We start from the raw sequence: 22,242 nt of genomic DNA, 5'->3' as shown, positions 1-22,242 counted from the left end.
TTTCCTCTAAGAAGCAAGAGCGTGAAAAATTTATAATAATAACAATAATAACACTAATAATCTACATAAAACTATTTATCCTTATGCTAGAGTAACAAATACTGTTAAATCATACCATCATAATACTGATATAGAAAAATACAAGAGAAGTAAAAGAAAATTCATACAATGTTTTTTAATTCCACAAATATTTACTTAAAGTGTATGATATTAATGGCATGCTAGGTGTTTGTGATAACGTCAGTAAACAGGACAGACAAAATATTCCTCCTGGAATATTTGTCTGAAAATTACTATGATGTTCATATAGGGACATATGCATATAGTATTGACCACAAAAGAACATAAAAATACCTATTGTCTGTAGGTCTTTTTATATAAGATGTAATGTGTGCTATAGATCATGTAATATGGGCTCCCTTGGGAGACTCTAGGGGAAAATCTATTTTCTTGCCTTTTCCACTTATAGACTGCTTCCTCGTATTCCTGGACTTAGGGCCCCCTTTAATGCTTACAATGCCTTCATTTGTCTTCAAATCTCTCTTTCTGTCTCCTTAAAGGACACTTGTAACACATGTAGGGCCAGCCCAGATAATCCAGGACATCTATCTCATCTCAAGATATTTAATTTGATCATATATGCGAAGTCCCTGTTACCATATAAAGTAATGTTCACAGTTCTGGGGATTAGGTCCTAGATATCTTAAGTGGCCATTATTCAGTCTACTCATTGTCCATCTGTCTACCCTCTGACACTCTACTCAAGAAGGTAACACTCTAGTTAGCACATTAAAAACAAAACAAAACAAAACAAAACAAAAAACACCACAGAAAACATAGTTCTCAAATTAAATTCTATTACATTCTTAAATTTCTTTCTATTAAGTCTACCAAATTTTTTTTAGATAGTTCTTTCTAGGGGTGCCTGGGTGGCTCAGTTATTTAGGCTTCTGACTTCTGATTTCCACTCAGGTCATGATCTCATGATGGTTGGGCCCTGAGCTCAGCAGGGAGTCTGCTGGAGATTCTCCTTCTCCCTCCCTCTCTCTCTGCCCCTCCCACTGCTCGCTTCCTCTCTCAAATAAATAAATCTTTAAAAAAAATAAAATAGAAGTTTGATAGTTCTTTCTAGTAGCCTACCACTACCTTATTACTGGGCTATTTTATGGCATCTATTTTCTAAATAATCCACATGTCTCTGGCCATATTAATCCCTACTTCATAATAGCCAGAATTAACCTTTCTAAAAACTAAACCCAACCATGTTAGTCAGCTCCTGAAACAAAACAAAACAAAACAAACCCTGTTTATTACAACTGCTCATGGAACAAAATCTAAACTCTGTGATTTGGAATTAAACTGTCCTCCCTATTCTGAGACCAAAACTCCAGTCTCTTTTTTAATCACTTCACATCTTTCCACAAGTATACCAAGCACTCTAAGTACAAAATAATTGCCAACATTTTATAAACATGTACTATAGAATTAACTTCAATACTTTACTTGGCAAGCTCCTATTTATCCCTCAAGAAGGCAGACTAAACATCATTAAGATTTTTTTCTTTCTGTAATGTAGAAATAATGGCTACTTCAACTCTGTGTCTCCACATTCACTCATATTTCTTTTATGCCATTTGTGTGGCATTAATTTTTTTAAAATTATCACTCTATCTCCTCGATGTGAATTTGAGCATGTGGGAAATACTGAGCCCAGACCACCTTGGAATCCCCAGAAACTAGAACTTGGCAGGAAGAAGACAATCTACAAATGTAATTAGTTGAATGAATGAAGCCTTCAGAGGCAAGTGAGAAAACGAGTGCCTGTAACAACATAACTGATGAACACTTCTCCTCTCCTCAAGATACTACTATATATTAAACTAAATCTCTTTCCTCAGAAATAATCATTGCTTAAGCATGGAATTAACTTCTGTTTCTGTTCTTACTCCTTATTCAGGTAGAGTAAAATACATACATACATACATACATACATATAAATATTAAATAATGATGAATAATATATATGTTTCAGCAAAGTTTTAGGTCAAGTTTTGCCTGAGTGGAATTTTTTTCTTTTTCCACTGGAATTTTAAAACTACCCAGTAATATAGTTGTTATATAAATTGTCCACTTCCTGCAAATTATGGTGATTATATATTTTCAAAAACTGTTCTTATATGAATAATTATGTTGTTAAAACATTATTCAAAATATATTTATTTGAGTTCCTTCATTCACCTATTAAATAAAAGAGTATGTTTACAGGTTTCTCTGAGTTTAAAACTTCTATATATGTATTTAAATATGTCTTTCTCAATCTCTTTTTTTATTGAAATATAATTAACATAAAGTGTTATTTTAGTTTAGTTATTTAGTTTTAAGAGTACAATTGATTGAGATCAATGTATAGAATTGTTGAGTCATTATATTGTACTTCCTATCAAAATAACTGAGGGGCTGCTTGCTTTGCAGAGGCTTGAAGCCCAGTAGTTTTTTTTTTTGTTTGCTTTTTGTTGCTGTTTTTTCCTAGAAAATAAAATAAGCACATCATATAGCTACCCAATTTAGCATCTCAAATTCTATTTGCCAAAGTCTGGGCTGCTTACTTAACATTTGCTTTCCTTACTAGTCAGCACCAGGGGCTGTAGTGGGTACCATGGTGAACCACTCAGACTCTTTTCATATCTAAAGCTCTCTTAACCCCTGCTGCATGGAGTACTGGCAGTTGATAATCGACAGCTGAGTCCTTCCTAAGATTTGTCCTTGCCTTAAGGGAGAAGATTTGCCCAATTTTATGCCACTCCCTCCAAGCCCCAGGATAGCCCACAACCAATTACTGGTTTATACAAAGGTACAAAGACCAAGCCCCTTGGCTTCAATCGGAGACAACTCTGAAGGGGTACCTCAGCTTAAGCACTTCCTATGGGACTATCTACAATCTCTGTTATAACCACATCATAGCTAAAATGGACTCTGCCCATTTCTCTTTCCTTCACTCCCTCACAGATATTGTTCTCTAAGTATTTTACAACAAACTCTCTCTCTCTAAAAAAAAAAAAAAATCTCATCTCTAAAAATGTTTTCTGGGGAATCCCACCTAAAAGAGTTGGAATCAGGAGTAGATTAGCACATGAACTATAAAAGGGCCTTTTGGAGCTGAGTGGACTGCAGGTTAGCTGGCAAAGAGAACTCTGCCAGTGGTTGTAGGTGTAGTTTGAATGGCCCACAGCATGGTATAATAATGCAAGTATTAAAGCATTATACCAGCTGGGAACAGCGTGGTGACACTGGCAGAAGGGAATGTGCTGGTAAATGCGGTATTACAGGTCCTTTGGAGGTTTAGTAGAAGTAGAAATCATCAGAATAATGGAATCAAATGGCTCTTGCTAAGTGTCATTGATACAGTGAAAAAGACAAAGACAAATTAGGGTGAATAACAATACTTTTTTTTTTTTTTTTAAAGTAAGAGTGAGGAGACCTCTTTGGTATCTTATAAAGAGGCTCTCATCTCCTGCCGCTGGAGGGCTGTAAAAACTGAGGAGAGGAACCAGGACTTAATTACAAGAGCAGGAGTGACTGAATCCCCCTGGAAATTACTAGGACTGAAGAAGTCATCCTCTCTCTTCATTTGAAGATGACGCAGAGATCACTGTCTTGCAAAAAGACATGCAACTGCCCTCCACTAGGATTCAGGTCCACTTAGATATAGCTGTGAAGATTATATGACAAGACATTCAGACCATATCTTCCTTCACACAGAGGTCACAGGCCTATCTCCATACTTATAGAGGCAGTAAAATGTATAGAAAATTGTACCAACAGTGGAGTCTTAAAGGACTTGTAGAATCTCACCTTGGCACCAATCTCATCTTGGTACCCACAGTATGTGACCCTCCATGTTACCTAAAGACTCCAAGTCTCCTAGTATGTAAAATTACTATAGAATGTTGTAGTGATTATGTAATGTATCTATGACTTCTTTAAGGTAGCTCCTTGTATAGTAAAAACACAATACCTGTTAGCTACAAATTATTAATATTAGGCATTACAGATCTTATTTCTATGTCATGCTTTTATAGTCAAAAGCCCACTTTCCCAATTCACCTCTAATTTACATGCATCGAAATCAAATGAATGAGTTATTGAGAAAGATTGCTGGTTAAAAATCTGTAGGCATTTTAATTATTAAACATCTTCCATATATCAAGTATTTGATATTTTAAAAATGATACTATATAATAAATATGTATCAGACTTTATTAATTTTTATACTACTTTTATATATATACACATAGATATATATACATATAATACAAATATATGTATATAGATATATAATATATACATTTAGTAGTATATATAATATATATACTGCCATATACACACACACACACACATATATATAGTGTCAGTTTCATAGGAGGCATGAGTAATTAGTTTTCTTTGACAAAATACACCTATACGAAGCTCAGCCTTTCATAAAACAAATCTGTAGAAAAGGCATCTTGTTCATTTACTTAACAGATATGTACTGACTCCCTTTTATATTTTAGGCACTAGGCATACAATGATCAATAAGTGACATAAGATCACTACTCTGATATCACAGTACCCTGAGGCTCACAGTCTATTAGGAAGACAGAGAAGAGAGAAAATAGACAAACACACACACACACACACACACACACACACACACACGTGTGTTTATAAAATAAACAGAGCCTATGCTATGAAGAAAAGTAACACTTGGCATTGAGAGTGTCACAACACATATTTAACAAAAAGAAATAATTTAGTTTGGTGGGTCATGTGATATTTTTTATCACACTTTATGGTACAAATGTTTATTTCTTTCTGTCTTAAGAGTCCTGAAGGAAAGGATTGTGCATAGTTTACCATTTTGTCTTTAATTAATAGTAAAACATTTTGGGATGCCTGGATGACTCATTCATTAAGCGTCTGCCTTCGGCTCAGGTCATGATCCCAGGGTCCTGGGATCAAGTCACACATCAGGTTCCTCGCTCAGTGAGGAGACTGCTTCTCCCTCTCCCTCTACTGCTGCTCCCCCTGCTTGTGCTCTCTCTCTCTCTGACAAATAGATAAATTAAAAAAATTTAAAAAAAAGTAAAATATTTTGAGCCTTGATTATATTTGAATGAGTGTACAAACTAATTTTGCGAACCGAACTGAAAACACATAACATCAGTGATTCATGAAACATTTGCTGACTAAAAACATTGCTAAAGGGACACCTGGGTAGCTCAGTCAGTTAAGCTTCTGCCTTCGGCTTGGGTCATGATCCCAGGGTCCTGGGATCGAGCCCCACATCGGGCTCCCTGCTCAGCAGGGAGCCTGCTTCTCCCTCTCCCTCTGCCTGCTGCTCCCCCTTCTTGTGCTCTCTCACTCTCTCTCTGTCAGAGAAATAAATAAAATCTTTAAAAAAAAACATTGCTAAAATCTGTCCTAGGTCTTCAAGATACAAACTGTACACTGCAGAAACTAAATGATGAAAAATTATTATTTTGCAGTATTACCTGATTATTTTCATAAATACATGCATTGTTTCCCAATTTTAAAGATTTTATTTATTTATTTGTCAGAGAGAGTGAGAGCGCACAAGCAGGGGGAGTGGCAGGCAGAGGGAGAAGCAGGCTCCCCTCTGGGCAGGGAGCCCGATGTGGGACTCAATCCCAGGACCCCAGGATCATGACCTGAACCGAAAGCAGACACTTAACTGACAGACATCCAGGTGTCCCTATTTCCCATTTTTTTAAATGAGCTTTATTATCATTTTACAAGTAAAAATTGTGAATGCAATTTTTGAAATCTAAACATGGATATGTTAAATCAAAATATGAGACAGAATAAAATATACAGAAAAATAATTTCTCTTCTCAAAACCAAATCAAGTTTCATATAACTAAAATGTGGAGAACTGGGGCGCCTGGGTGGCTCAGTCAGTTAAGCGCCTTTCTTTGGCTCAGGTCATGATCCCAGGGTCCTGGGATGGAGCCCCAGTCTGGCTCCCTGCTCAGCGGGAGGCCTGCTTCTCCCTCTCCCTTGGCCTGTCTCTCCCTGCTCGTGCTCTCTCTCTCCCTGAAATAAATACATAAAATCTTTTAAAAAAATAAAATGTAGAGAACAAACATACATTGAGGAAAGTGTAGTAACAGTAGCATGAAAAAGAATTTAATTTAGCATTTAATTTCATCATCAGATTACAAATATGAGCTTTTTAAGAATTCATAAAAATTCATAAGCACATTAACAAAATATTTAAGTTCCAAAAAAACACTTATTTAGATTAAAAAATACCCTTAAGGAGCAACCAGAGATATTGATTCAGAAATTGTATACAGAGCTTAAAACACAAGCAACAGAAGCAGATTCTGGCTAAGTTAACAAAAAAAAAAAAAAGAAAAGAAAAGAAAAGAAAAGAAAAAATATGACAAGTGGTTAGGATTTATTTGAAGATTATTGGTTAACTTACATAAAGTAAGGGAGGATAAATGCCTCATCATGTAAAATCCAAGGCAACTCCTATGATCTCAAAATGTTATCTTTAGCTGCTTGATCTGAATCACCTCAAGTACTTGTTAAAAATGATAATTCCCGGGCCCAGCCCAGAATTACTGAATCAGAATATCTAGAGAAGACCTCCACATATTTGCTCTTGAACACCATCATGAAGGAGACTCATGAACTCTAACATGTACCTTGGAGTAACTCTGCCCCAATATTCCAAATGCTATTTTTTTCTATTAAAGTCAAAAAACTTCTGGAAAAGAAAACTGTACTTTCTTCTCCCAACTGGGAAAACAATCTCTGAACTCTTTTTTCTTATATGATAGATATTACATTCTACTTTAAATTGCTAGTATTTGTGTGAACATCACTCTCTCTTATTTTTCTCATAATTTGCAAGCTTATTGAGGTTAGCAATATTATCTTTTTGGTCTGTGTATAACCCATAGCACAAAGAACAAGGACTTCTAATGTATAAGTCCTTTAAAGATTTATTTATTTATTTGAGAGAGAGTGAGAGAGGAGGCACAGGACAGGAGGGGCAGAGGGAAATGTAGAGAGAAACCTAAGCAGACTCTGCTGAGTATGGAGTCTAACATGGGGCTCGACCTCAGGACCCAGAGATCATGACCTGAACCAAAACCGAGTCAGAAGCTCACCTGACTGTGCTACCCAGGCACCCCTAATGTGTAAGTCCTTTAAAAATATGAACTGAATCGAATGAAATTGATTTCACATATGAGGGTGATAGTTTTTTGGGTATGAATACTATGTTGAGTGGACATTTTGGTGTGTGTGTGGTTTTCAGATTGCTAAAATTAATTCTAAAAGTTATTAGTCTATTTTATGTAAGAGAAAAAAATGCATAGCAGGCTAAGACTTAAACTTACTGGAAAGTACAGTTTCCCAATGAATAAAAGGCAGAAGCAATAATTTTGTCTCTCATATATTTTAGTAAAATATGCCAAGTTTCAAAATCTTTTTTATTTCTCTGAAAATGACTTTTGAAATTGATTAGGTTGGTAGCTGCACATATTTTATTACCGTTTAGCTCTTCAGCCTGATATCTATCTGAGAATTTCTAAGGCTGATTAAAAAATGTATCACTTATTGAATAAGACATAACAATGATAATTTTATTTCTGACAACACCCATCGGTATTAGTTTATGTGCAAATATCAGTTTTCCTTATTTTCCAGATTCCCTTATAAATCAGTTCCTTATAGTCCATGACTATAAATAATTATAATTCAGGACTCAAAGCAACAATTTCTCCTCTCTATGAAATAATTTAAGAAACATTTCCCAAGAGGAAAGACCTCTGGTTATTTGGAAACTACATGTGTCTATAACATGTGAAAAGGAGATATCTGTTGGGACACTCTTTTTCATTTTTAAATATGTTTTCTTTCCCTATTACATTTCAGATTTCCACATATATCATATTAATATGAATAGGTTGTCCCTAAAAAAAAAAAAAAAACCCTGAAAAACCGATCATTAACAAATGGTCATTTACTGCAAACATGGTTTGGCTATATGTTTCCATGTTCCATATAAATGAAGGGCTAATAGAATTACAGAGGACTTAGAGTAAATTTTTGTAAGTATATTTTGCTGGATAAGCTCCTAAAAATCCCTCCTTTTAGTTTTCCTAATTCATAAATTTTATTTCAATTTGCTAAGCAAAGCATAATCATTTGGTAATACTTATCTTGAAAACAGATTTTATGTCAAACAAATACCTACTTTATTGGTACTAAATATGCTATGCTATGACAGTGAAAGAAGTTGTCATCAAGTTGGACATATTCAGTTCTATTGAACGGCTGCTTTTGGGGGATGTTTTTTGGCAGGGGCTGAAAAATCAGTATGTGATGAATATAAAGGAGGTATCCTCAAAATGGCATGGCTTATGATTTTATAGTACTAGCCTATTTTATAATGCAAAGCCCTAATTTTAGCATAATCATCTTTATCAACTAGTATTTATTACATATTATGAAATCCATTTCCATTCATGTGGAGAGAAAAAGAGCTACGATTTTGTCACTAATCTGTTTCGGTGATTATACTGAAATCGCCAATGTGAAATTAAAACAAGATGTAAATAAATTTCCCCCGATATATATATATAAAACTATATTAGTGTATTAATTAAGAGCATATATCACCAAATTATGGAAAACTTGGCAGAACTGACTGAATTTGGCTAAGTGACTCCTTCCTTTGAAAAAGAAGAATCACAATGACTTTCTTAATGGCACTGGATACAGTAAATCTGACTGGGAGATATATTACACTTTGTACTGTTGTTCTTTGGGATTTTTGGAGGGCTAAGACTTTAAAAGAAGAGTTCATAAGAAAGAGATGCCTCTCTGGGCCTTGCCTGGGAAAGACTGAGATGAAGGTATACCATTAGAATTAATCTAAGATCCTAGGAGAGCATCTACTTTAAAGGGCACCTTGACTGGCAGTACAGAATAGTGAAGAGAGTCCACTATTGTCAGTATTTGGTATGTATCAAGTAATTCAGGCTTGCCATCCACCGTGGTATGCTGAGTGAGAACATAACTCAAAAGCAGAAAAGCAAATTCAAATTAGGGCATATGCAAAGGGAGAAATCAAGGCCAAACCCACTGTGGTTGGAAGAAGAAATTCAAATTCCTAGATCCAAAACCTTTTGACTGTGATTCTCAAACTTAAGTGTGATGAGCATTATGTGGAAGACTTGTTAAAGATTTTGGGTCCCATTCCAGAGTTTCTGATTCAATAGGTCTGAGATGGGACTTGAAAACGTGCATTTCTAAAAAGTTCCCAAGTGATGCTTATGCAGCTGGTTCAGGAGCCACATTTTGCCTTATGAAATCTTATCATTAAAAAAAAAGACTAAAAATAAAAGGATAAGCAGTATATCTTACATAGTTGATACAGACACCCTACCAAAATACAAACAAATAAAACACAACAAAACAAAACACAACAAAAACCCATCAAGTGTCAGAGGGTGAGGCAAAGGAAGCTAATTATTTGGGAAGGAGCTTAAAGATCGACATAGGTTTCATCTAGCAGTTTTTCAAGGTTTCTACAAGAAGCCAGATCAGAGTATGTACCTTGGAAGCATCTGACTACAGTTAAGAGTGAGGAGAAAAAGCAAAGATCAGTTGTGGACAGCTAAGTCCTTGGGACTCCATTACACCAGTAATGGGATGGGATTTGTTAAGAGGGATGAGGAAAAATAAGCAACCCATGAGGACCAAGGTCAAAAAGTCACACAAACTAGTTACTGTTAATATATATAATCAAAATAAAGGACTCCTTCTGTTATGAAATACAAATACATTTAAGCAATATAGTCACCTGAATAAATAATATTTTCAAAGGTATACTGTTACATAGATTAATTAACAAACATGGTTTACAATTTTGAAAATTCTGTAAAGTTGTCATGTCTTGGGCCACAAAAAAATTTTTTTTAGTTTATGATATCCACAACATTGTGGGCATTACTTTGAGATGTCACCATAATGAGAGCCATACAGTCCTAAGGGATACCACCAAACCCAGTCATTCCAAGTGATTGCATATAGTAGAAAATCATTCAAGTAAAATAAATGACATTTTGTTTAGTCTTACATTGCTAAAAATAAAAAAAAAAAATACAGAAAGGCTTTCCACCTCGGAATAGGCAATAACAGAAAATAAGCTGCAAGCTTATTCTTTCCTTCCACATAAAATATGTCAATGCTAAATTTTATTATTATTTCAACATGCTATAATAATGTGTAATTATCATAGAGAAATGATCTTAGTTCAAATCCCACCCCACTCCCTCAAGGCATTAAAAATAGTGCAGGAAAATTTCAGAGGAGCCAAGCTTTAGCTAGGTCATAAAGAGAATATATGGCTGTTTTCATGAAATAGCCCAGAATGTGTGATAAGAACAATTATATTTCAAATTAGACTGTAGCCTCAAGATAATTTTCCAGAATGCCACACTAAATACATCATATATTCCTTTATATGCTGTATTTTTATGTTACATTATTAATAAAACATGAATTATTAAATGCATATCTCAATAATTAGTGGCTGAATTCATATTACATCATGTCTAATGGTAACTAATATAGTTGCTTTTATGCAGCTGTATTAATGTGTATATTTTAATGTGTCCCTATCATCTTTATATTGAAGAGTAATGTAGGTTTATGTGTAGTATATGCTTTAAGTTTTATGAATTAGATAATATAAGAATATCAAGGGAAAGAGCAGATTCAAGATCATTAGCAATGTCAAACTGAATGGGAGAAAGCATTTTAAAGTTTTATAAAACTAATGATTTCTCAATAGTCCTAAGGCTTTAATAGTTGGGAGGCAGTTTCTAGTCTTCAATTTCATTAAAACATACCTGGGAAATGGTCCATTTGATGAGTTAAGACAAACATTCCTTGAGGCTCACAATACCCTTAATTTAGAACTGGATATCTTGAGAGAATAGGACTCTACAAGTAGGTATAGGTCTCATTGTAAAAACAAGAACACCGAGGCCCAGATAATTTAAGAGATCCATACTTTTGTTCATAGAATTAAATAAAAAAGTTTTGATGAATGAATCGATAATTATAGAATTGCCCTAAGGTCACAAAGCCAGTATTTCTGAACAAAAATATCGAATCTACTGAATTTCATAACACAGCTCTTTCCACTGCTCTCAGCTGACTCTTCAAGGCTGAATTGCTTTCTTTTTTCTAATATGCTCCTTCAGCAAATAATTATTGAACATCTATTTTAATCTGGGCAGTGTACTAAGCTCTGTAGATTCAAAGATAAATAATTAATGGATCTGCCTCTCCCCCAGAAGCTTACATGGGGAAAAAGGACAGGTAAACTCACTGAATTAGAATATAGTATTGATGAGCAAAGGAAGAACTAAACACCAGGAAAAGACAAAACTAGTCAGATTTTGTCACACTTCTACTCAAAGTCCTTAATTATCCCCCTCCTCTTTCAGAGTTAAAAACAGAGTCTTTATAAGAGCGTACATACTTGGTCTGTCATCATCTGCCTCTATACTTTCTCTCTGAACTCATCCATTCTTGAGCAGCTTTTCCCATCTAGCCACACTCTTCAGCATTTCTGTTTCTTGCCAGAACCAAAATACTCTTCCTTCAAGAATTTGACACAAGTCGTTCCCTTCACCTTGACCAGTCTCCCCAAAATATCCTTATGCCAAACTCCCTCACTTTTTTCAGATCTTTCCTTAAATATCACCTTCTAACTTTTCCTGATCACCTTATAAAATAATTCTTTCCATAGCTATGTCCACACGTTCCTCCTATTGCTCAGGAAGCTAAAGCATAGAAAAATGACACAATTAGCCCGAAGGTACTACAAGCGTTTGAGTCACAGTTTGAATACAGTAGTTAAGCTTCATACCCAATATCTTAACCACTTTGTTATACACTGCCTCAATAGTAGACCATTTTTAAAGAGATCCTCTCAAGAGGGCTTCCTCTTTGGATCTGGGCTAGAAAAGAATGATAGGATGCATGATGCAGCAAGGAGGGAATTGTAAATTACAGATGGAGAAGAGAGTTTGGCCTTGCCAGAGCTATATTCAGATGTTACCAGTGGCAATGTCTCCAAAGGGTTAAAGAATATATAAATTAAGCACCTCACTGTAGCAGAGTAACCTTTTAACCAAGCAACCATAGATTTTAGTAACATCAGGCCACAGTAATATCTGCAGTTAAACAAGGGAAACAGAGCAGAGGACCAGACCAGCAGCATACCTTCTCTTTCTTTCCATAGGATTTACATACTTAGTGGGTGTGTTTGAAACATAAATGTAATGATTTAATAAGCATAACCTATGTTCATCTTTAACTATGTATCACTGTATAGTACCTTTTTCATCTTGGTCAGTCCTTAAAATCAAGTATTTTATTTTATTTTATATTATTTTATTTTATTTTATTTTATTTTATTTTATTATTTTATTTTTTTAAAGATTTTATTTATTTATTTGACAGAGAGAGACACAGCCAGAGAGGGAACACAAGCAGGGGGAGTGGGAGAGGGAGAAGCAGGCTTCCTGCGAAGCAGGGAGCCCGATGCGGGGCTCGATTCCAGGACCCTGGGATCAAGACCTGAGCCGAAGGCAGACGCTTAACGACTGAGCCACCCAGGCACCCTAAAATCAAGTATTTTAACAAATTGAATAGAAGCTGACTTTCAAATTACTATGGCAAAATTAAAGAGTAAAAATGGGAAGATAGCACATTTTACTACATTGAACGTAGCAATTATAATAACTCTTTAAATAAGCACAATTTTTAGACTACCAATCACATTAAAAAATTTGTGTTCATTTACTGCATTACATTTATATTTTGTGTGTATATTTTAATAATTTTACTAGTGAAGTATACATAATTTATAAATAACACATTTTAGAAATATATGAAAAAAATGTTTTACTGATAGAATTGCCCTAAGGTCACAAAGCCAGTATTTCTGGAGATCAAAATCAAAGAAGTATGGAGACTGTTGGCAAAAGTTTGGCTCAATAGGGATAGGAATATCCATTGCTATTGAGTTCTAATGGTGATTTGTATATTATATTTATATAATAACTGACAGATTCAACCCCTATGGATGAATGTAATTTAAAAAGGATTTTGAAAGGTTTAAAAACACTTAATTTTATTAAATATGAATAATAATAATTTAAAATAGATATTTCATTATTTAGAGTTGATGGCAGATGTCTTAGAAAATACTAAAGATCTACTCTATAATTTATGCAAAAGTATCCAATTATTTTATTGGGTTGCATTTATACTTAATAAATTAGCAACTTTTCAGTAAATCCCCAATACAATTATTAATAATAATTATCTTTTTGTATGTGATTTACACAGAATCTTTATTTTTCAGCTCTTTCAGTGACAAGATCTAAATTTACTTGAGAAATCTTAAAAAAAATCCTTATGATGCTTGCCTGTGCCAGAGAAATGGATGTCAAGCATAAATCTATTAAGTAAATAGATATCATGAATTAAATGGTTCTTATTTTATAACATTATGAACTTCATGTCAGTTTTATTTTTCCTTCACATTGATATTCTGGATCCTTAAAAAGATAAATTTTTCATATTATACTTTATCCTTTGATTCACTTACAGAGTACAACTGAATAGGAATTAGCTTTGAAAGAGGTCACCCATCGGCAAAATGTCAATAGGATTGTTATGCTGCCTAAACAGAATAATGTACAATATGAAGTAAGAGTGACTTAATTAACTGAATCTGTCTCAGTAGAGTGCACTTTTTCTCTAGTGAAGACATAAAAAAGATTTATAACTGCATTATGTCAATTAATCTACTCATATTTCAGTGTGAATATAAGAAATGAGGAAGTATATGAGCTATTTGTGTCAAGATAAACAGATAGATAATAAATACATACACACTCACTTATTTGAATCCAAACCAACATTGCCACCAAAAAAAAAGCAAGAAACAAAAAACATCATTGTACTTGGATGTTTCTACTGAGAAAAGATGATCCTCCCAACATAAAATGGGTAAGATAAAAAAAATGCTGTCCACAAAGTTTTAAATCATTACTTAAAAGATATTCTGATGCTGTTATGAAGCCCATTTGAGGTTCTCTTCACTTTTTCTTTCTTTTTTTTTAAGATTTATTTATTTGAGAGAGAGAGAGAGTGTGCCCATGAGTAGTGGAAGGGCAGAGAGAGAGGGAGAATATGAAGCAGGCTCTACACTAAGCACGGAGCCCCATGTGGGTCTCCATCTCAGGACCCTGAGATCACAACCTGAGCCAAAACCAAGAGTTGGACCCTTAACCAACTGTACCACCCAGATGCCCCCTGCCTTTTACTAGTACATGTTAATGAGGTTACTGTGAAAAGGACATGCCGGTTTTCTGAAAGGTAAAGGACACTTTCTTCATTGTCCTTTTCTAAGTTTTGACCCAATTTGGGGATAATTTCTCACTGTTTGGGCCTTATAGTCTACAGAAGAGTCTACAGTCCAGTCTTTAAATGGAGAGCTGGTGAAACCATGAAACTGAGGAAGACTAGTCTTTGGGGCAAGCTTTTGTTATTTTGTAGGGTTCAGATATTAGCATATTAGATACCTGGTAGTAGGCCTCAGTGATTAGTAAGCTGAGCAAGCAGCAAAGTAGAGCACTGTCTAAAGGCTAAAAGCACATGTAGAGGCTACCAACTCCAGGAATTCCATCTATGCTACAATCTGGCCTGGACTTACCAAATACCTTGATTCTTCAAAAGAAGATGAACATTCTGATTTTTATAAGAAATTTTTCTTTTTTTAAAAAAGATTTTGTTTATTTATTTGACAGAGAGAGAGAGAGAATGCGTGCACAAACAGAGGGAGTGGCAGCAAGGGGGAGAGGGAGAAGCAGACTCCTGCTGAGCAGAGAGCCCGATGAGGAGCTCCATCCCAGGACCCTGGAATCACGACCTGAGCTGAAGGCAGACGCTTAACCGACTGAGATACCCAAGACATTTTTCTGATATTAAATTTTGGAAGATAATTCAAGCATAAACCATTACAGATCAATTAATGTGTACCAAACCAAAGATCTGCAAGGCCGGATCCAGTCCCTGGGCCTCCAGATAAATCACTCTTGTTCTTAATCCTCCAACCTTAAAAAAGGAGAGATGACACCATTCTGAACTGATTATACCACTGGATGACTTATTTTCTAAAAGAGGAGATAGGTTATTGAACAACTGAAAACTAAAAGGTATATGACAATAATTTCCACAATTTCCTGAAATAGGATGTGCGGGTTATGATCCTTTTGATAGTAAGATTTGAAATGACTTTAAAAAAATTGTCTTTTCCCCTCTTTCTAAACCGTCCACAAAAGAACATGCGATAATTTTGCAATCAGATTTTAAAATGTTATTAAAGAGTTTTCACAGAACTAAAAAAAAGTAGTTTAGCATTCTTTGTAGTAATCAATCTTAGGATACAAGAAAAACAAGACAATGGAATTATTTGAAAACAAAAATAATAATTAGCTAGTTATATGTCAGAAGAGACATGATTTTATTTTTGAAATAAATATGCACTCATAAATTTATTTACAGTGGATTTATAAGATGTTCTGCACAGTAAAGAAATCCAGACTACCTCTGTATCTTATAGTGCAGCCCAACGTCTGTGTTCCTGGTGGACTTCTGATGCAATCCAGGCTTTATCGTCATCCATCCTCCTCACTGCTCACTACTCCTATTATAACAAAAGAAGTTTCTGCTAGCAGAAATAAAAGTTTCTTTCCTAGCTTCTGGAAATTTTAGGTTATATATATATATATATATAATATTTGCCTTTAACAAAGAAACAATAAACTATTTAAAAAATTCGTGGGATCTAGAATTCTTGCTCAAGATCAGAAAATGAATATAAATTGGGTTCTCCCTTGGCATTGCATTTATTAATTTCCTACTGCAGTCTTTTACATATATGTGACAAGAGTGATCTCTTGTTTTATGGATGAGCAGAGGTAGGACAGGCCCTATATAAACTGGTCCAATAGGTGGCAATTGCTCTGATGTAATCACAGGTCATCACTGAGAACAAAAGCAGATGGCCATTAAATACAACCTTTGTCCAAAAAATCACCAAAAGCCTATGAAAAGGTCTTAACCTAGGTGAATCCTATGACTTTGCTTAGGGTTAGAATTTCTCCTCTTTGATCTGTCTGTTAATTGCATGAACAACAAGAAGTAACAGATTATATTGGGATCTGACTAATTAAGCTGATCAGTAAGCACCTCAGGGACTGGTTGCATTTGGTTAAATTGCTAGTATACAGGATGGGAGAGAAGCTTTCCTTTCTGCATTCTTGTCCTTCATTATTCTCCACTCCCTTCCACAGTCTAAGTGGTTCTAGAAGAATTTTATCTTCTTCTACCTAAATTAAGTCATGCTCCTTATCTAAGTGAGGTATGAAAAAATAAACTCTTTTTTTTAAAGACAGGAACATCACAGTGGGCATATGTGATGATTGATACATAAATTTTTCCAAAATAAGATCCGATTGTATTAGGCATGTTGGATAAACTATTGGATGCCCAATAAATTTGAATTTCAGGTAAAACTCATAATTCTTTTTGTGTAAGTATGTACCATGCAATATTCAGACATATGTATTTTTATTTGCTGGATCTGGCAATTTTAGACTGAATTTGTATTCCAGGTCAAGTGTAGAACAAGTATTTTTTAAAGTAGGTTGAGAGAATTTAGATAAAAACTCACTGTGGAAGTATATCCTAACTTGCTGTACATATTCCTGTCCTGCCCAAATTGTCCAACAGTCTGTTTTCAGTTTTTCCTGTGTATCACATTTTCCAGAACCTAGCCATTTTTTATGTCACAGCTCTTCACATTCATATCATCTCTATTTTTACTAAGGCAAAGTTTTGATTTGTCATTATTTCATGAGAGATTCTCTATTTCAGATAGCTTTTTCTGATCTATTATATTTCCCAATATTTAGGCAAGTAAGAGTCTTGCCAGTCTAGATTCTCACCTACAATGGAATTAAGGTATATTTGAATTTCTATTATGATAAATAACTTATTAAAACAAAATAGAAAGAAACAAGAAAAAGACTTTATAAGTAGGTTCTAGGCTCATTATTTAAGATCATCTCATGCCATTCCCTATCCTTCATCTACTTTTCTTCTAAAACTCTCCACATTATGTAACAAAAAAGTACACATTTGTATATAATATATAACATTTCCTATATCACATCAATTTATTTTATATACATTTACTCATCACTCACAGAAAGGAGCATGGAAAGGCAGCACAAAATAAATCCACTTTATTCAAAAGTCTTAACCTGACTCTACCTTGAACTATAGGAAGATCCTTTAGAAAACGTGTGTTGTAAAGGCAAAATACATATATTTTTTAATTTATTAATACTTCGTGGCGATTCCTGCAATGTTTTACAGACATATATAAATATATCATAATGACATTAGCTATAGTTTGGTTTTGAATTTTAATTTACATGAGTTAGGATATTTACTCATCCAATGGTCTCTTCTTAGAAACAGTAATAAGGAGTAAATTTCACTTGGATAATATGTAATAAATTGAAAATATTTTGCACATTATATTCCTTTGGAATTGTGTAGTATCAATTTTATTTTTATTTTTTTATTTCTTTAAATTTTTATTGTTATGTTAATCACCATACATTACATCATTAGTTTTTGATGTAGTGTTCCATGATTCATTGTTTGTGTATAACACCCAGCGCTCCATGCAGTGGGTGATAGACATTGGGGAGGGTATGTGCTATGGTGAGCGCTGTGAATTGTGCAAGACTGTTGAATCACAGATTTGTACCTCTGAAACAAATAATACATTATATGTTAAAAAAATGTAGTATCAAATTTAAATTTTGTTTTGGGTTTAGTTAAAATTCATTTATTTTAAAAGTATGTTTAGTTTGTCTCAGAATGCCAAAATATACTACAAACACAGAGTGAAGTTTTAGTATATTGTGGATATATTTATTCAAAGTCATCACACAAGATCAAAGAAAAACTTGGATGGACAAATGACAGAAATGCATTGATAAAGCTAAATGTACTGGCAAATTTTAAGGAAGGATTGGTCTGCTTCCTTGATCTACTAGAACACAGCAAGAGCAAACTCCCTGATGGCTTTTTTTCCCCCCTGATGTCTTAAGTGCAGCAACTGGTACCACTTGGGAAAAGTGATCAGTAGTTCACATTCTTAGAAAAAGGTTTCAAAGCTTTGGATTTTTTTGATGTTTGATTATCAGTATAACAGTTCTTAATAATGCAAAAGAAGGCAGGGGAAAATTTATGATTTTTTTCCTTGTTAAACTGAGTTTTTCTTTAATTAAAACAGATTTTGGATAAATTTTTACTTATTAAAATATACTTATAACTGGATTAAAACACAATATCTAAGGACCTTTTTCCTATTATACAAATTCATTCATTCTTACATTTAATACAATATCTCAAATGCCAAATTCTGAGAAATGTTATTCTTTAAAATTAAAATTAAAAATTATTTACTGAGGATACTTGTCTTCACTAAATTGTTCCAGTATTTAAGCTTTAATTTGTATAAATAAATTTTATGCTGTCACCTTGGGTAATGTCTGAATTGAGGTCATTTAATTGACATATTCCTAATCATCTGAAGGATGGAAATTAGATTTCTAAAATCTGTTACAAGGCAATAAATACCTGCTCTGAATATTGTGGAGCAGCAATTATCAATCTATAATGTATTTCTGAGTATTTCCTCTTAGACTCCTATTACCTCATGACACTTCCACCAACTCTCAGCTTTCTCTTAATGCCTATTGCTAGAGTCTCCTTAATTTCCCATCCCACTCCAGGAGTGCTTTTTATGCTCCATAACCTGTTTCTGATTCTGCCAATCTCTCACTGACCAAATATAAATATCATACCACCTTCTAAAATGCATTGAACCACAATTACAAAGGGAACAGTCAAAGCCCTTTCCTATCCCACAATCAGCATTAAGCAGTTGGATAAACTGATCCAAGTTTTCAAGTAGTTTTAGTCCCCAGCTCTTCAGCTATAGCTTGTTTTGGTTAGTGTAGCCATTAGCTTCTCATTGAATGAGTTTGCCAGGCTGAATATCCTACCAAAGAGGAAAGCTGCTGAGCTTTTTAAGACTGTGAATTATTTTCCAGTACTATATTTTTAGTTCAGAAGTAAGCTATGCTCTAGTAACCTGCTTATAAGCCTAGAGACTGGCATTCCTGTATTTCATTGCCTTTCTTAGGTCCAGTGCAATTGTATCTAGATGCTGTTAAGTTTCTCTTACTGAATTTCTACTAATGAAACGACTCCACCTTTCTTAACCAATATTCCCTCTACAGCTCTGGTTATTTGCCAGGCTTAAGCAAGACACATTGAACAGCAATTCTCAGCCTATGCCAGGCTGCTTAACAGCATTAAGGGTCCAGTGTATCTTGTATATGATTTGTACCTGAAGCTCCCCCCAAATCTTGGGAGGAAAATCTCACTGGGTAGCAATAGGTAGGCACCACACTTTGAAATTCCAAGTATCCTAAAAGCATTATGTATAGTGAAAATTGTATATTCTGGATATACAGAATATATATCCCTCTCATTCTGTTCAATAGCCTTTCAAATAAGTCCTCAACAATGTCCCTTAATGGGTTTGCCTGCTCTTTCCACACCAATGTCCTTTAATAGCCATTTCCTTGATGACTAGGACTTCTAAAATAGCTCATCAGAACTAGCCAAGGATAGTACTTTTTCCATAAAAAGTTCCCATTTGAGAGAGAAAATAATGTTTAGCATACTAACTCTCTATCTTAATCCTAAATTTACTTTTTTTTAGAATTCTAGCTGCAAATTCTCCTTGGACCAAGGTATTCTGCTGATGAGACACTGACACTTAAAGTTTAGTCCCTATCATCTGCTGATAGGACCATTCTCTGAATCAACCTGTCCTCCCAACACCTCTTAGGACATCTCTCAGTGCAAGCTTCAGGTGCAGATTAGCATAGGCTGGGTCCTCAGTTCTCCGAGAAGAGGCTTACAAACACAAACTATCGCCATGGATGTACCCTTCTCCATGCAGTCCAAAGAATGTGGATGCCCCAAATTTTATGCACTATGGCTCTACATGTGAATCTTCTGTGCAGTATTTTAAAAATGCAGAGGCTCAGACCTCACTTCTAATATAATACATCAAAATCCTCAGGAGATGAGTCCAAAATAAGCATGTATTTTTAGGAACGGCACAGGTGATTGTGATGTATTGTGGAGTGTCTGAAATCCTGACTTGCTTTGGGGATTCTCATCCTCCCTAGTTTTGTGAGTCCAGTGGGCCACCTGCACTCAAGCCCTGTTGCTTTGAGAGGTGCAGCATGGTCTAGGATAGAAAGAGAATCTTGACATCAAAAACTAATGATGTAATATATGGTGATTAACATAACAATAAAAGAATTAAAAAAAAAAGAAAGAAAGAGAATCCTGGGAGAAGCATGTGATCTGCAGACCTGCCCTAACTGCTATATGTTACTGGAGGACCACGAGAAAACGGCTTCATTCTGACGAACCTCATGTTTCTTCTTTGTAAAATACATCTTCTATGATATATCACTGAATTATTAAAGAAAAAAAAAGTCCTGGGAAGGAAAACTGTAGGAAAAAAAAGTGTTATCTACATTTTCTGATAAGCATTTAGCCCTTGACTCTATATTTTAAAAAGTCATGGGATCAGTAATAACACTTTAGGCCTATATCTATATCTCTATGTTCAAATACTCATTCACATTTATATTCATGCCAACCACATTGGTCTCTTTTGAGTTTTTGTTTCAATTTTTTTTTTTAAGTACAGAGGATAAATTTTTTTGTCTCTCTCTCTTAAGCACAGCAGTTTGATGAAGGGAGATTTTCTTACCCCGGGGGGGGCAGAAAAGGCCAGTAACTTAAATCAGGGGAACTGACGTGGAAGACTGTGGGGCTAATAAGACTTAAGTGACGTTAGTTAGATTAAAGGCCTGAAGAGAGAAGGATCAGGCCAAGGTGTTTTGTTTTGTGTCTATTAGATGCAGCGTTTCCCCAGAAATGTAGCAATCTCACAGCAAACCCTAAGGGGTCGCTCAAGAGTCCCAACGGCCTGAGATCATGTAAAAGCTATCAGCCACCCTCGAATCTCTGGGACTTTGGCATGAGTACAAACTCCATGGGTTTCTAATTCTGTGAGAAAATCTAAAAACAGTTAAAGAGATATAAAGACCTCACCATGCAGTGCATTCATTCATTTATTCCTTATCGTTTGTTTTCTTTCTCCTTCTCTTTCTTTCTTCCTCTTTCCCTCCCTCCCTCTCCTCCCCACCTCTCTGTCTCTCTCTCTCAACAATTAAATCATCGTCATCATCATCATCATCATGAACAGGGCATATATTTGTTAATTGCTTGATATGTGGCAGGTACTATGTTAACCATTTTACAGGCAGCATCTCATCTAATCTTCATAATAATCCCGCTATTAATATGTCCATAACAAAGTTGCTATTAATATGTCCATTATTAAAATGAACTGATTGAGGCTTAGAAAGTTTAAGTGACTTGTTCGTGGTAACACAGCTAGTGAAGACAAAGCTATTAATCTCAAAAGCCCATCCTCTTTTGTATATGCAGCCTTTGGGTTTGGAAGGGTAGGCTGCAAAATTTAACCCAACTATAATCAAGATGATGACACAGGCCACACTCTATTATTTCAAACCAAAGTTTTTTATCAATTTACATAAAGAGGCTACTTATCGGTGAGCTCTAATTAATATGTACATATTAGAACCAAAATAAGCTCAAATATTAATTGACCTGGGCTCCACAGCTTGATTTTGGAAAGCTCTTGATTTCTGTTTAATCTAGGATGGTTGGCAAAAGAGTAAGGAACAATGATATATTTTCTTTTCTGTGTGTGCATACACATTTGCACATATGCTGACTTCCACAAATATATATCCACTTCCTAATTCAAAGTTTCTTGGAATTTCCACTATTGATAAATTCCATATGACACAGTTAGAACATAATGGAGTTCTTTACTGATGGAGATGAAATATTTACTGTCTTTGACCA

The sequence above is a fragment of the Eumetopias jubatus genome, unplaced genomic scaffold, assembly GCF_037043125.1.
Source record: "Eumetopias jubatus isolate StellerSeaLion01/CBP00866 unplaced genomic scaffold, mEumJub1_p1.0 scaffold_6, whole genome shotgun sequence".
Classification (NCBI taxonomy): Eukaryota; Metazoa; Chordata; class Mammalia; order Carnivora; family Otariidae; genus Eumetopias; species Eumetopias jubatus.
Note: the sequence above shows the minus strand (reverse complement) of the source record.